The sequence below is a fragment of the Anabrus simplex genome, chromosome 6 (genome assembly GCF_040414725.1).
Source record: "Anabrus simplex isolate iqAnaSimp1 chromosome 6, ASM4041472v1, whole genome shotgun sequence".
NCBI classification, from domain to species: Eukaryota; Metazoa; Arthropoda; class Insecta; order Orthoptera; family Tettigoniidae; genus Anabrus; species Anabrus simplex.
Genome location: NC_090270.1, coordinates 304,120,361 through 304,137,231, shown reverse-complemented (window position 1 = coordinate 304,137,231; position 16,871 = coordinate 304,120,361). Strand labels below are relative to the sequence as shown.

At 37.6% G+C, this 16,871-nt stretch overlaps 1 long non-coding RNA gene across 1 annotated transcript in view; it reads right to left on the bottom strand.

Annotated features, from left to right (window-relative positions):
- Nucleotides 1-14,353, bottom strand: part of LOC136875769 (uncharacterized) — a 36,210-nt gene extending 21,857 nt beyond the window's left edge. The window contains exon 1 of the long non-coding RNA XR_010860512.2: nucleotides 13,991-14,353. This is a non-coding gene — a long non-coding RNA (uncharacterized lncRNA). The remainder of the gene's footprint in view (nucleotides 1-13,990) is intronic.
- Nucleotides 14,354-16,871: the final 2,518 nt, after the last annotated feature.

Below are 16,871 nucleotides of genomic sequence, written 5' to 3'. Positions count from 1 at the left end.
CACATGAACTAAGTCCACAATATTCAAAATTACCACAACCACAAAAGAGAATTTGTGTTGTCAAATACACATACAAGAAATGTAAACCACACATGTAAGCAAATAAATCCATGGTGACAACCATCAGTGAAAACCCTGATACAGTGACCCAGTCAAGGATTGAAGCAATGTCCGTCTAGACATCCAATTACAGCATACCTGAAATGCCCTGACATCTAACCAAAAATAATGTTCAGATGATGTTAATTAATTAATTAAATAAACTTGTGCTGTGGTCCTACTTAATCAAATGAAACTGTTTATGAAAATTACGTATAAAATATTCTTCAATGACCCTATTTCAATGTAGAACTAATCTCTCATATTCAGACGCAGTAGCAGGAGATCTCATCCTCTTCAGAGTAACATATATCTTTCAACATATGACTGTTACTTGAACGTTTGGCTGTACGCACAAGCTAGCTTCACAACACGACAAGGACACATTTATTCTCTCTTCAAATTAATTAGGCCTACCTTGGGTACTCTGTAAAATTCCACAGCTTCCAAATCTCACCAGAATTAACATCGTATCCTCATTATAATCTGAAATTACAGAAGTCTTCCCTCTACTGTGCATGTTTCAACGTGTCTTATCTCTTATTATTCACCTTCACTCAGTTCCTTTCCCATTATCGAGCTCCTGCTGGGGTAGGACATTTATGGCACTTCTCCACCTCTTTATTGAACTGATCCACCTAGCTGTAGGTCTCCTTCTCCCTCTTTTAATCCTCAAACTTCATCTCCATGATCTGTTTTGGTATTCTTCCTCATCCATCCTCTTTACATGTCCAAAACAGTTTACTCCTATCACTTCTCTCATTTAGGTTTCCCATTCCAACCTCCTTTCTCACATCTTCATTTATCAATGTCTTTCTTTATCTTTCCTATTATATTTATTAAGTATTTCATTTCACTGGCTTGAGTTCTACTTTCTCCCTACTCATCACTGTCCACGTCTCAGCCGTGTAAGTCAATATAGGTTCTTAATACTTTGTACATTATCTCTTTACATTTCCTTGGTAATTCCTCATTTCAGACAAAGTTTCTTACACTAATCTCCATGTCCAGCCTTGTATTCTGCATTAATTCTCTCCTTAGGTATTTGAAACTGTCAACAATTTCAAGGCTTTGACTAACAATTTTCACAATGCCTTTCCTCTGTGCTGATTTTCATACCATACTTTTCAATTTTCTTGTTCTGTGCATCAAGTTGTTCTTGTACTTCTTTGCTGTTTGTTCCCCAGACCACAATATCATCAGCAAATAGTAATAACTTCATCTCCCTATTCCCATATGCTTCCCTTGTCTCCTTTATAATTTTGTCCATAACCATTAGAAACAAAGAAGGTGACAGTACACTCCCCTTTCTTAGACAAATTTCATTTCTAAACCTTTCTGTCTTCCCAAACGGAGTCTGTACGCTGCATTGCTTGCACCATTTCTACAGTTTGTGTATCCAGTCTCTGTTTGACCATGGTTTCCCATACCTTTTACCTGGGAACACTACCATATGCCTTTGTTATTTCTATGAATATCACAACCAGATCCTTTTCATATTCCCAGCACTTTTCCATTAATTGCCTCATGCTGAAGGTTGATTCCACTGTAAATCTTCCACTTCTACAGCCATACTGTTCTTCTTGCAACTCTCCTTCTACTTTTCTTCTCATCCTCCTCTCTGATATACTTTGACACTTGTACTCTGCATTAATTCACTCCCTGGGTATTTGAAACTGTCAACAACTTCAAGGTTTTGACCACCAATTTTCACAAGCCTTTCCCTTGTCTTCCTCCTCTTGATATCACCTTAGTATAATGTTTTCTGTCAATAACATAGATACATGCAAGAACCTAATAAGATCTAAAATAAATAAATAAATAAATAAATAAGTAAATAAATAAATAAATAAATAAATAAATAAAACAATAAATCAATCAATCAATCAATCAATCAATCAATCCTGATCAGCATTTAGGGCAGTTGCCCAGGTGGCAGATTCCCCATTTGTTGTTTACCAAGTTTTTTCTTAAATAATTGCAAAGAATGTGGAAATTCATTGAACATCTCCCTTAGTAAATTATTCCAATCTGTGACCTTTCTTCCTATAAATGAATATTTGCTCAAATTTGTCCTCTTGAATTCCAACTTCATCTTCATATTATGATATTTCCTACTTTTAAACACACCACACAAACTTATTCATCTATTAATGTCATTCCATACCATCTCTCCACTGACAGCTCAGAACATGCAACTTAGTCGAGGAGCTCATCTCCTTTACCCCAAGTCTTCCCTGTCCAAACACTGCAACATTTTTATAACGCTACTCTTTTGTTGGAAATCACACCCAGAACAAATCAAGTTGCTTTTCTTTGGATATTTTCCAGTTTTTGAATCAAGTAATTCTGGTGGGGTCCCATATACTGGAACCATACTCTAGTTGTGGTCTTATCAGAGACTTATATGCCCTCTTCTTTACATTCTTACTCATCATCATCAGCATCATCATCATCATCATCATCCTCATCTTCAATGTCCCACTCCAGTCGCCTGGGTGTGGTTAACGAGCCTCCTCCACTCCTTTCTGTCCTTCCACTTTTCCTGTTCCATTACTTCTGCCACATCCAATCCAGCTTCTCTGATGTCCTTCCAAATCTGATCCTTCCACTTTCTTCTCGGTCTTCCAACTGGTCTCTTTCCCTTAACTTCTCTTTCCAATTCCCTTCTTGCTACCCGTTCCTTTCACATTCTTTTTACATGTCCGAACCATCTCAGTCTTGCTTTATGTATGCTCTGTACTAACGGTTCTATATTTAGCTCTTCTCTGATGTCAATATTTTGAATTCTATCTCTTCTTGTCTTTTTAACCGATGTTCTTAAAAATTTCATTTCTACTGCTTGGATCTTGCTATCTTATCTCTTATTAGTTACCAGCATTTCTAGTCCATATGTTACAACTGGTATGAAATACTGTTTATGTAATGTTAATTTCATTCCCTTGGATAGTTTGTCATCCCATAAAAGCTCTCTGGTTTGATGATAAAATGTTGTACCTTTACTTAGTCTGTTATTCATTTCAGGGTTGCATTCATTACTTCCATTAAAAATGCTACCCAGATATGTAAACAGTTCTACATTTTCCAACTGTTCTCCATCTATGTTCACTTGGCTTCTCTTTTTCACGGTGCATGACTACAGCTTTCTTTTTACTAATTACCATTACATTCTTACTACAACCCCTAAATACCATTGTAACCATGTGCAGAGATCTGTACTCTTTATTTACAATCCCGTAAATGATTACCCCAAGGTAGATCTTTCATTATATTAACACCTAGGTACTTAATGTGATGGCCATAAGAAACTTTCACCCCATCAATGCGGTAATAAAAATTGAGAGGACTTTTCCAATTTGTGAAGCTCACAACATGACTTTTAACCCCGTTAATAATTCCTAATAATTTTGTTCTGTACAAAAATGCCTATCATCCACCGAAGCATCTTCATTTCTACAGTGTGGAGGGAGTGTTCTGTACTTTTAGTGGCAGGCCAACACTTGGTGCTGGATATTGCAGCAGGTCTTAGAAGGGTCTGATATACCGTATCTTTAATTTTGAACAGGGTTGGAATTTGTTTTCCACAAAAGACTCCTGGAACCTCTCTCCATCTTGTCCAAGCTAAGTTTATCTTTATTTATGCAGCCATCTTCCTGCACACAAGACTCTTACTATCAGAAGTTTGGTAAATAAATTCCATCAATTTTGATGGAACCAAATGATAGCAGCATAATTTCCAGTAACTCAGTTTTCAAGAGGTTCAAGCATAGTCCAATCTGTTACAGTCAATCACATCATGTTCAACCAATCAATACTGATCTGCATTTAGGGCAGTCGCCCGGATGGCAGATTCCCTATCTGTTGTTTTCCTAGCCTTTTCTTGAATGATTTCTAATAAATTGGAAATTTATTGAACATCTCCCTTGGTAAGTTATTCCAATTTCTAACTCCCCTTCCTATAAACAAATACTTGTCCCAATTTTTCCTCTTGAATTCTAACTTTATCTTCATATTGTAAATTTTCCTAAAGACACCACTCAAACTTATTTGTCTACTAATGTCATTCCACTGGTCTTGCAGATCATCTTGGGTAGTAGAAACATTCACCTCACCATCAGTGTAGAGTGTAAAGTATGGTCCATGGAACTCTCTTCTGTATGTCTCAGGTAATGTTGTCCATGATGAGAATGGATAGCAGTGGCAATAGTACCAATTCTATTGTCACAGGAAAGCTGTCAGATAGCTCCCTTTGTGGATCAGTGATAGAGTGTCAGCTTCTGGATGCCAAGATCGTGGGTTGAAATCTGTCAGAGCAAGTTAGATTTTTGAAAGAAAGAAGAAAGTGTGTTCAGCACTCCATGTCATACTATGTCAGCATCTGAAAGATCTCTGGTGACACAGCTGTTTACCTGACAAAATTCACAGGTCTCCCAACAGAGTTTTGCTTTCTCTGAGTAAAAGAGAACATTAAAACCATGTAGGCAGCCTAATGGTATCAGATCTTAATCCCTGCACAGGGTAGCTGAGGCCATATTGTTTCTATTTTCAATTTTTTTCCCCCCATATTGAGTTGAGCCTCAATGGACTGTGTGATAACAACTAATTTCATTTCAGTATATAGATCTTGTTCTTCTGGCTTTGACGTCACCCCATCAGCCAGCACCTTCTTGTATTCTTTGGGTAGAGGTCCTCTCTGTCTTTTAGGGTTTTGATTCCATCTTAAAACCTTGATAATTCTGTTTCTGTAGTATATTGATCATTATTCATGACCTAAGAGACTATATAAATAATGGAAGATAACAATGTAATCAATTCTGCTTATGACAATGCTTTCGGGGTGGATCATCCGATCTTTGCTGGATATAGAGAACGAATGTGAGTCATTATTTTCATTACCCGTTCACCCTCCAGGGTTGGTTTACCCTCGGACTCAGCAAGGGATCCACCTTTACCGCTTCAAGGTCAGTGTCCTGGAGCGTGAGACTTTGGATCGGAGATACAACGGGGAAGGAGAACCGATACCTCTCCCAGGTGACCTCACCAGCTATACTGGACAGGGGCCTTGTGGGGGTGGGGGGAGATAGGAAAGGGTAGACAAGCACAAGGAAAGGAAGTGGTCATGGCCTTCCCAGACATCTGACTGGAGGAGAAGTGGGAAACCACGGAAAACCACTTCAAGGATGACCGAGGTGGGAATTGAATCCTCCCTCTATTTACTTGACCTCCCGAGGCTGAGTGGACCCCATTCCTGTCCTTGTACCACTTTTAAAATTTTGTGGCAGAGCTGGGAATCCAACCAGGCCTCTGGGATAGCAGCTCATCACATTAACCACTACACCACAGAGGCAGCCAATGTTAATGAGTAACAGTATTAATAAAGTATTTTATGTTATTAATATCTAAAAGTGTCCAGGATACTACAAGTTCTTTACCATTGATTGATTGATTGATTGATTAATCTGTCTAAATTTGATCCTGTCAATAATTTTACATTCTGGGATACCAATCTGTCACAAATCGTTTCCACATTCCTTGTTGACTTCCATTTGATGAAATTCCCTATTCCTTTTAGTCGGTCATCTGAAAATCCAAAAATGTGTTTGTGTATAATATTATTATTATTATTATTATTATTATTATTATTATTATTATTATTATTATTATTATTATCTCATGTATATACTGCGAGACTATTTGAAAGACCGTACATTGTGATACGACACGGAAGATGGTCAGAGAAGAAAACGGCTCACAGCTGGTGCAGCGCAAGGCTCAATTCTCGGACCACACCTTTGGAATATCATGTATGATGGTTTGTTACGGCTGGAGATGCCAGAAGATGTAAAACTTGTGGGTTATGCTGATGATGTGGCTGCTGTGATAGTAACCCATAACCTGGAGCTGGCTCAATTTAAATTGAATCAGGTGATGCGACGTGTCAAAGAATGGATGATAAATCACAAGTTAGAACTCGCAGATCAAAAAACGGAAATTGTCCTCCTGACGAGGAAAAGGATTAATACTGTTGTACCGATGCAGATCGGGCAGATAGCCATCGAAACAACTAGGAGCACAAAATATCTTGGTGTAACGCTTGATACTAAGCTTACATATTGGGACCACATCCAACGGGTAACAGATAAGGCAGCGAAAACCATGACTGCACTGAGTAGACTCATGGGAAATATCAAGGGGCCGAAATCTAGTAAAAGGCGGCTTCTCATGTCGACTGTTCAATCGATACTGCTATACGGTTCGGAAATTTGGGCTGAATCGTTAAAAATTGCAAAATATCGGACAAGAATTGTGGCTGTACAACGGAGAGCAGCTTTACGAATTGCTTGCGCATATCGCACAGTATCAGAACCTGCGATTCTAGTAGTAGCAGCAGTAGCTCCTATTGACTTGTTGGCCTTCGAAAGACAAGAAATTTGGCTCACACAAGAAGAGCTAGGAAGGAAAAGGGCAAAGGTTTTGGCTCTTAATCGCAGAATGCAACGATGGCAAACAAGATGGGAAGATGACTCTAGAGGGAAATGGACGAAAAGACTGATACCTTCTCTGGGCGTATGGGTTGGCCAAAATCATGGTGAAGTGAACTACTATCTCACACAGTTCTTGACAGGTCATGGATACTTCCGAAAATTTCTTCATAGGCTAGGGCTAGCAACCAGTCCGGTGTGCATATACTGCGGTGATATCGATGACGTATTACATACTTTCTTTGTGTGTGTTCATTGGCTGCCACAAAGAAGATGCTTAGAAGTTCTGCAAGGAGAATTGACGCCAGGAGGGATCGTGTCAGTAATGCTACGAAGTCAAAAATCTTGGGACCAGGTGGCAGTCTACGTAGAAAATATTCTGCGTCAGAAGAAGAAGGACCTGGACGATTACGACAGACAGTGAAATGAAATGTCGTATGGCTTTTAGTGGCGGGATATCCCAGGATGGGTTCGGCTCACCATGTGCAGGTCTTTCCATTTGACGCCCTTAGGCGACCTGCGCGTCGTGATGAGGATGAAATGAACGACAGACAGTAAAGCAGAAGAAGGAAGATGAAGCACAAGATGCATTAAGCATGACATCCATCCTGAAGTAATGCGAGAGCGGTTTCCGGGGTGGAGATAAACGTCGTGGGAAAAGGGAGTGTGGTTTTTAGTGGGTAAGAATCTCCACACACTTCTTGAGTGCGGACCCTCACAAGCGTCTTATGAAAGATTTTCCACACTCCCTCGCAAAAAAATAAAAAATAAAATTATTATTATTATTATTATTATTATTATTATTATTATTATTATTATTATTATTATTATTATTATTATTATTATTATTATTATCCAACAGGACACAACATCTGGAGCAAAACAATCAAAACAATGAGTGCTTAAGTATATAGTGATCCTGAAAAGCATACCATATCATTTGATGGGGCATGTGATCCAAGGCTTCCTCTGAATCCATGAAGGCTAAGTGGATTGTGCCATTAATTGAAAGGCTGCACCAATCTTCATTGGGATAATCACATAAACAGGATTGTAAATAAAGGTTATGCATATATTCATATTATTTAGGGGTTGTAATAAGGATCTACTGGGCGAGGTACTGGTCATTCTCCCCAGTTGTATCCCCGACCAAGAGTCTGAAGCTCCAGGACACTGCCCTTGAGGCGGTAGAGGTGGGATCCCTCGCTGAGTCCGAGGGAAAAGCCGAACCTGGAGGGTAAACAGATGATGATGATGATGATGATGATGATGATGATGATGATGATGATGATGAATAAGGATGTAAAGGAGCGGGGAGGTAATTTACTGGTAAGACCCCAACTAGGGTATGGTTCCAGTGCATGGGACTCTCACCAGGATTACTTGATTTGAGAACTGGAAAAAGTCCAAAGAAAAGCAGCATGATTTGTTCTGTTTCAATTTAATTGTGATTTGTTCTGGGTGATCTCCAACAAAAGCGTAGTTTTTCCAGACTTGGGAGTATGGAGACACACGCTACTCAACTAAGAGGTCTTCTGAGCTGTCAGCGGAGAGGTTGTGTTGAATGACATTAGTAGACGAATAAGGTTGAGTGGTGTCTTTAACAGTAGGAAAGATCATAATATAAAGAATTGTAATTGAAAGTGAAGTTGGAATTAAAGAGGACAATTTGGAGCAAGTATTGATTTATCTGCCTTTGCTGGCAGGACCTAGTTTTTACAGTGCACTATATCTTCTGGTATAGCTAGAGCGATTTTGTTATTTCATAGATCTGTCTCTGTCTTATCCTTGGCTTTGACAATATGAAAGTGACTGAGGTATGAGCGATGCTAGTAATGCCAATCCTTATGCAGCCAGTCCCTGCTATGAATGGTGTGAACATGTTGCTTATAGGGTCGGTTGGTGTATGCATTTCAGTGGGCTTGGCAGACTGATATGTAATAGCAATTCTCGCTCGGTGAGGAAAGCAACGGGAAACTACCTCACTCCTCATTTCCCTAGTACGCCTCTTCAGTGATGCCTAGGCCATCTATGACAGCTGATGGCAGAGCTGTTGAGGATCCCACCAGTGGCATCGCTGACGGACTGAACATACATACATTGATTTATAGAAAGAGCAGTTAGGGATTGGAATAATTTACCAGGGAGATATTTAATAAATTTCCAACTTCTTTGAAATTATTCAAGACAAGTCTAGGAAAACAACTGACAGGGAATTTGACATCTGGGCTGCTTCGTCTTCCTCTTTATCCTCACTAGATGTCGGCTGTCATCAGGGCAATCTGGTTCTTGTTCCCAGCAACTCGGAAAAGAGCGGGGGTACTGAGTCCATACCATTCTCATAGATTCCATAGCCAAGATACTCTCCTTCTTCCCCTATTTCTCCTTCTTTCTATTTTACCTTTTATGATAAGCTGAAGGAGTCTATATTTATCATTTCGAATGATATGGACAAACTACCCAAGCTTCTTCCTTTTGATGTTGTGCATAACCTCAGCTCTTTGTTCAGTTGTTGGAGTACTTGTCTTATGTATTCTGTCAACCCATGATATTCTGAGCAGACGTCGGTAGCACCACATCTCAAAGGATTGAACTGTTTTCGTGGTGCTTTCTGTTAGGGTCCAAGTCTCGACACCATAAAGTAAGACAGAAAGTACATAACACTGAAGTAAATGGAGGCGGAGATTGATCTTAAAGTCCCTGTTACAGAGAAGTTTCCTCATTCTCTTGAATACAGTCCCCAAATGCAGATCAGTGGTGATTGATTGAAATAACGTCCACACCATCAAACCTGCCAACTTGGGTTCTACCATCTGAGCCACTCAGCCTCGTGGAGAGAAAAAGCAGGCACACATACAGATGGCCTATGGCACATCAAGAGGAAATGTGCATATAGCCAGCTTACAATTTTCAAATAGACTACCCTATGTCATTCAATGTTTGTGATGCCAAGCAATACTTGTGGGAGAGAGGGTTTTTTCAAACCAACAGATCTGGTACAGGTTGCATGGAATTAGTGAGTTCTCCAGAGTTTTATGAAGAAGTTCTAAATCAATTGGACAAAGGCTCTTTAACATGTTGTGTTTGACACAAAGTAGGTTTTCACCATCAGCTAGTGTAGAATATTGTTCATGACAAACATCTGTATCCATTTCACAAATAAAAAGTACACTCCTGTGACAAAGTTATTTTTCTCCTTGAATGCTACATTTTCAGTGGTTATTACAAGAGAGCTTGTAGAGACCTCTATTTCTCTGATTCATCATTTTTGCTGATGAAGCTTGCTTTTACAACAGCCAGTGCAGCTACATTAGGGTAAACTAGAACATCTGTGTTATTATTGCTGCCAAGAATACTGATAAGTGAATATCTGGACAAGTGACACTACTTGTCTTACCGAGCTCGATAGCTGCAGTCGCTTAAGTGCGGCCAGTATCCAGTATTCGGGAGGTAGTAGGTTCAAACCCCACTGTCGGCAGCCCTGAAAATAGTTTTCAGTGGTTTCCCATTTTCACGCCAGGCAAATGCTGGGGCTGTACCTTAATTAAGGCCACGGCCGCTTCCTTACCACTCCTAGCCCTTCCCTGTCCCATCGTTGCCATAAGACCTATCTGTATCGGTGCGACGTAAAGCAACTAGCAAAAAAAAAAAAAAACTACTTGTCTTGTTGTATATTTGGCAACACAAAGGTGTTCTGCTCACTTAACTACTTATTTTATTTATCGTACAGCTTTTAGTGCCGGGAGTGCCTGAGGTCATGTTCAGCTCGCCTGGTGCAAGTCGTTCTATTTCACAGCGACCTGCGCTTCTAGGAATAGGATGATGATGATGATGATGATGATGAAGATGATGAAGTAGGAGGGAGTGAAAGCCAGTGTCAGCATATAGCCTACTCCTGTCGAATAACACTAAGGAATAAGAAACAATGTTAGGTTCAATGGTCCACCCAATCAATACACCTCACTTTACAAGTGAAAACTATTTAATATAAAAATATATTAAAGAAACCCTGGAACATGTTTCGTCTCATTTGAGACTTCATCTGCCATAATGTCTTGTAGTAGATTATAAAGTTCGTTGTTGCTGTCTAGTAAGTAACCCTTTGACCGCCAGCCTCATACGCGTTGTCCATGTCCTATACTGCCAAGGTCTAATGAGCACTTTTTACATTGCAGTAAGTTATTCTTAATAACTTCTGTTCAATTTATGTAAATTGGATGGGCATTTTTTTTGTTTCAAAGGTAATGCTTCAGGCATTTTATTGATGTAAATTTATGCACCTTTATTTTATAAATTTTTATTTTATGAAGTGATAATTCAAATAAATATTTCCTTTCTTTGAAAAAAAAAAGTATTTCATGATCAAAAACCAGTAAGAAAAAATAATTTTACTATCAAATGCTGCATTATTTTAGAGAGGTGGAGTTTCCTATGCTACATATAAAAAAAATAGAGCCTTATGTACAATATTAGTTACACTATTATTATTAATATTATTATTATTATTATTATTATTATTATTATTATTATTATTATTATTATTATTATTATTATTATTATTATTATTACTATTACATTAATATGAAATTTTGTAATCTTACATCATATGCAAATGCTGCAGTTCCTGGTTCGTTTTAAGTAAAAAATGATTACTAATGACTATTTCACACAGACTTAACGCTCAAAGATTTTCTTTTTGCCTTAAAAATATGATACAAGAAATTATTTACTAATATTTACACATGTTTATGACACGTTCTAGCAAATGTGCTTAGCGGGGCACAAAGGGTATACATCCTTCTTACACTGTTTACAAATGTATCTGGTCTTTTTTCCATTTACTACCTTGACTAGTACTAATCTTTCTGAATACGGAACAGTTGGGTTCCTTTCTTTTTCGGTAAAATGGTAAGGGGTTCATTACCTGCCCATGGGAGATGAATTGCCGCTTGACCACCAAGCCACTCGGCAGCAAGTTCCTCAACTAAACTTGTTGTACATAGTCTTATTTAATACAATACTAGTCCAAAACATGTATTATACATTATTAAAACGAATACATAACTTGGAAAGTATCTTTCCGGAACGTGCGATCAATCAGACGTTGGCGTTTTTAGGCTGAACCTCGAACGTCCGATCAATTGGACGTTGCAGGTTATAAACTTCATTTTCCTTGTCCGTATTGAAGATCTACTTGTGATACAATTCCTTTAGTTTTGCCAATTGCCACCTTTTCAATACAATTCATTTTGTGTGTTTCCTATGTTTTTAATTCATTATACATGTCTTACTGAGGAGGAACCAGTGCCGAGTCGAAACATGTCTATTTATGTGTGAATATTGTATTGAAAAGGTGGCAATTGGCAAAACTAAAGGAACTGTATCACAATTGGACGTTGGCAGTTAAAGGGTTAAAAAAAATGGAAGTACCCATGTCCTTTAAGAACTATTTGAGAATACACTAAAGATAAAATATACACATTATTTACACAAAATTGTCCATACTTCTAGCAAAAAAAATTATCTTAAATTGTTCCAAGCCAACAGATCTGGTACCAGTTGTATGGAATTGGTGAGTTGTCCAGAATTTTATGAAGAAGAAGAAGAAGAAGAAGAAGAAGAAGAAGAAGAAGAAGAAGAAGAAGAAGAAGATGATTTAAATCATTTGGACAAAGGCTCTTCAACATGTTCTATTTTTCAATAACGCATATGCATATCAGCCCATGTTGGAACACAACAACTAAGCCAACAGTATACAGATACAATTTGAACCATGCCAGAGGAAAAAAAACATTGAAACAGAAAGACCTCCAGCTCAAGACTTGTTTTAACGATCAACATTTCAACCTTATTTCGATTTGTATTATCCATTTTACAGACAGATACCAGTGGAACCAAAACAGAAAGACCTCCAGCTCAAGACTATTTTAACAACCAACATTTCACATCATGCTTTTTAAAAGACTTTTTAACTAACATTTCATTTTGTGTGTTTCGTATGTTTTTAATTCATTATACATGTCTTACTGAGGAGGAACCAGTGCCGAGTTGAAACATGTCTATTTATGTGTGAAGTTTTGTCTTAATTGGATGTAAAATATATACTGTAGTATTGACTAGGAGGATTAAGGTAGTTTTGTACAATTTTGTAAGAATTTCAACCGTCAATATGGATTTGACATGAGATTCATAGTATATAACTACAAAATTCCCTTAGGATTAAGGACACAAATACATAAACACTCGTCCAGGACCATAAATTTATCCCCCAAAATATTCACCGACTCTACTATTGACATGATTTCCAATATGCAAATGAATGAGTTCAGAAACTCGCACCCCTTCTGTAAGCATACAGGCTTATTTCCCTTGAAACAATGATACTAGTAAGATCACAATTATCAAAACAAAACAAAATATACCAAAGATATATACACTTTAAATACTGTACCTGTAAATACAGATAAATGCACTTATCTTGAGGAAGTGGGTAACATCTGGGTCATTCAGCCATTCCTTGGGAATGCGGTCATCGACCTCCAGCAAAAATACAGAGAGGCTAGGCTGTCACCGAGCTCCTATATTGCTTCCCTGGCTCTTTAAATGAAACAGAAACAACTCCCCTTCCTAACACGGCGAAACTTCACACAACAACCTTCATCTTATCTCTGTGGCCATCTCTTCCTGAGGGAACTGAAGCACTCAACAGAGTCCGCTCCTTTCCCTTCTGTTATGGAGCTTCAATATCTCTTGGCATTCACAGCCTATCTGATAACGCTGAATATTTCTTTACATTATCTAGTGCATTTTCCCAGATCAATGACTAGCAACAAGTACATCTCGTGGTCTTACCTCCCCCACAGGTACTCTGCACATTTTCATTATTCATATCTCTCAATAACTCACATCTAAGAAGCCCTGGTTCGTTACTCATACAGTGCTGTGTCCATTGCCTGCTGGTATTTCACTGAAAACTCTAATTCAACAACGTTGGTGACACCTCATCCACAGCCATTTCTGGACCTCTGAAATCCCATGCTTATCAATAATATACCATGTACATCCTACTCTTTTTAGGTTGCCTAGTCCTCTCAAGGATTTTCTCCCACTTCAGTTAGTATAAGGCCCTTTCGTCCTTACCCTCTGGATGATCTTAGCTCTCAAACTACTGTAACTCCAGACAAGACAAGAATAGCATTATATAATATGCAGTGAATCAAACCTCTCTTAGAGAGGTCCCAACTACAACCCAAGCAAAGCTATATACACTAAAATTACACATGAAACAGTCTTGAACCTATCTAAACTAACACACGGTTTGCTCTAGGCAGATTAATTATTTATTTATTTACATTAGAAATTCATGAGCCTCACTATTCTATCCCATGCTTATATCTGTTCAGACTTACCTTATTCAGGTGTTATCGCTTGGCTCCATTGCTTAGATCTTGGCGATAATTAATGCATCATTGCACCCTGGTAGTGCACAATTTGAATCTCTCTGGCATGTCCTCCATTGCAATCCATGGCGGGCGATGTCGTCTACTCAGCCGGAATGAAGTTGAATGGTATCGTTCCCCTCAGTCAATGCTGTCGATCACTCGTACACCTCATTCAACACATTCAACTCATTCTCCTGGAACTGGCAAAAATGAGTGCAATTGGACTAGGCAAAAGAGTGACTGAATGGGTAGCTATACTTTTAGAAAATAGATCTCAGAAAATTAGAGTAAGGCGAAGCTTTATCTGACCCTGTAATAATTAAGAGGGGAATTTCTTATATATATAAATGATATGAGTAAAGAAGTGGAATCAGAGGTAAGGCTTTTTGTGTCTTGATTCGCCCACCATAACACAGACACAACCTCTTCTTTCTACAACTACTTCAAAAGCGCCTCCATGTCCCCTCTTCCTTCTCCCTTATATCATATCCATTGGATGACGCATAGTTAGGGGAATCACTGACAGAACCGCGCTAACTCTTTGTGTTGAATGTGCTTAGGTTCCCATGGTATGTTATATAATGACAAATTTTGAATAGTAGTAGAAAAAAGTTAATAGATATAATTAACTCGAAACACTGGATAAATCCAAACAATATTCTCTGTTGTTCCAGTTTTCTGTCATGTGGTTCCTAGGTGTAATTACCCGTTAATCTCGCAAGCATTCCTCTACTGTTTCTTCCCGCCTTTTTATACTTGCAGTTGGCATCTATGTGGCTCGGTGAACAGAGTTGAAGAATAATGTGAGAAATCCTGCTCGCTTACTCCCTTCACTGGTCTACCCATCCTTGTCATGGGCGGTGGCCTAATTCTAGCAGGCTTTCCTTCATTCACATCCCCGCATTATTTTTAATATATGTACGAGGTATTCAATAAATTACAATACCATGCAGATGTTGTAGAGTACATCATCAATGAAATCAATAACTGATCTGAGTTCTGATTGCAAAGTAATATGTACTGTTTTAAATTACCATAGAGTTAATATATTTCATGGCGTAAGGCACTTGTATACCCCTAGAGGAGCACCCATATTTCCCTGTTCAGGCTAATGCCAGGGTCTGCTTTACCATGCCTCAAGTTTTAACAATATACTAGTATTTATATGCACTATGTCTATTCATATCTATATTTTCAGAATTTACAGCAGACTGGGCCACTGTAAAAGATGGTAAAGTGTTAGTTGGTGGTATGGATCTTGAGGGAGCTGCATTCAAGTCTCCTGCAAGTCTTCAATGGACAAGAATTTTTGGAGAAAATGGAAAAGAAGAAAAGTTCAGTTGGAAATCCAAATATCCTCCACTTGCATATGCTGTAGGGCATGAAACTCATGGTGAGAAAAGCACTTAGATACTTTAAATTACCAAGTGAACAACTTTAAATTGCTATATCTAGTTCAGACCTCAGCCAGTAGGCTTTTTTTTTTAAAAGGTTGTTTCTTCTGAACTATTCATTTATTTCTGAAAACTAATCATGGGTCAGTTGATTTTGTAAATTACCGGTAGCTGAGTGTACTTATTGTTTTTTGCCTGTAAAGACTGCCTTATAATATATATATTTTAAATCTTGAATTTAGCACAAAAATAAAGTCAGTAATAGGTGTAATTGCATTTCTGAGTGTCTATTGTTACCGCTTAATGGCTTGGATATGAAATAATAATAATAATAATAATAATAATAATAATAATAATAATAATAATAATAATAATAATAATAATAATAATAATAATAATAATAATAATAATAATAATAATAATAATAATAATAATAATAATAATAATAATAATAATAATAATAATAATAATAATAATAATAATAATAATAATAATAATAATAATAATAATAATAATAATAATAATAATAATAATAATAATAATAATAATAATAATAATAATAATAATAATAATAAACTTATGAGCACAGTACACACAGTAACATAAACTTAAGGTTCAACAGAAGTGATGCACTACAAAACATAAACAACAGGTTGGGAAACATGACAACTACAGACTGGATGTGGAAAGCGGTGTGGAACCCTATGAGGTAATGGAACGAAGCCTTTGTGAAGAAAGAAAACATAGAGAGTAATTGCCCTTGGATAAAACATATTTATTTTAAAAAGGGAACAAAGTAAAACTCATAATAGAAAGAACAAAACAAAACTCAAAGATATTTATAAAGTACATTTAAGTGTTAACCGCAACTGTAGACTAGTGCAATGCACAAAAGAAATTTTAATCACAACTTTAAAAGGAAGTATCCGGTGATACATGATGATTTAAGCGAGGGCTAATTCAAATCTACACAAGGTAGAAAAAACGTCCCAACATAGAGGCACAGAAAACTTGCATCACTACCTAAAACTCTTCCAGTAATGATCATAGATTTTGAGCGCATGTGTTAGGTAACACAGAAATACGGGAGGCAAACCCAAGAAATAAGTTAATTACATTATTAGTTACAAGGTTAAAAAAAAAAAAGGTTGCCTCTGAAACAAAATGTACGAGGTCCTAACTGAAAAGCTAAGTTATTTCGACAAATTTAGCGGTGAATGCATGAATCTTGAGGATAAGCTCCTGAGCAAGAAAAGAAATGATTACATTTAAATGAAGTTAATTACCAAAATGAAAGAAGAAACAGTGCCTTTTCTTTTTTTTGCTAGGGGCTTTACGTCGCACCGACACAGGTAGATCTGATGGCGACGATGGGATAGGAAAGGCCTAGGAGTTGGAAGGAAGCGGCCGTGGCCTTAATTAAGGTACAGCCCTAGAATTTGCCTGGTGTGTAA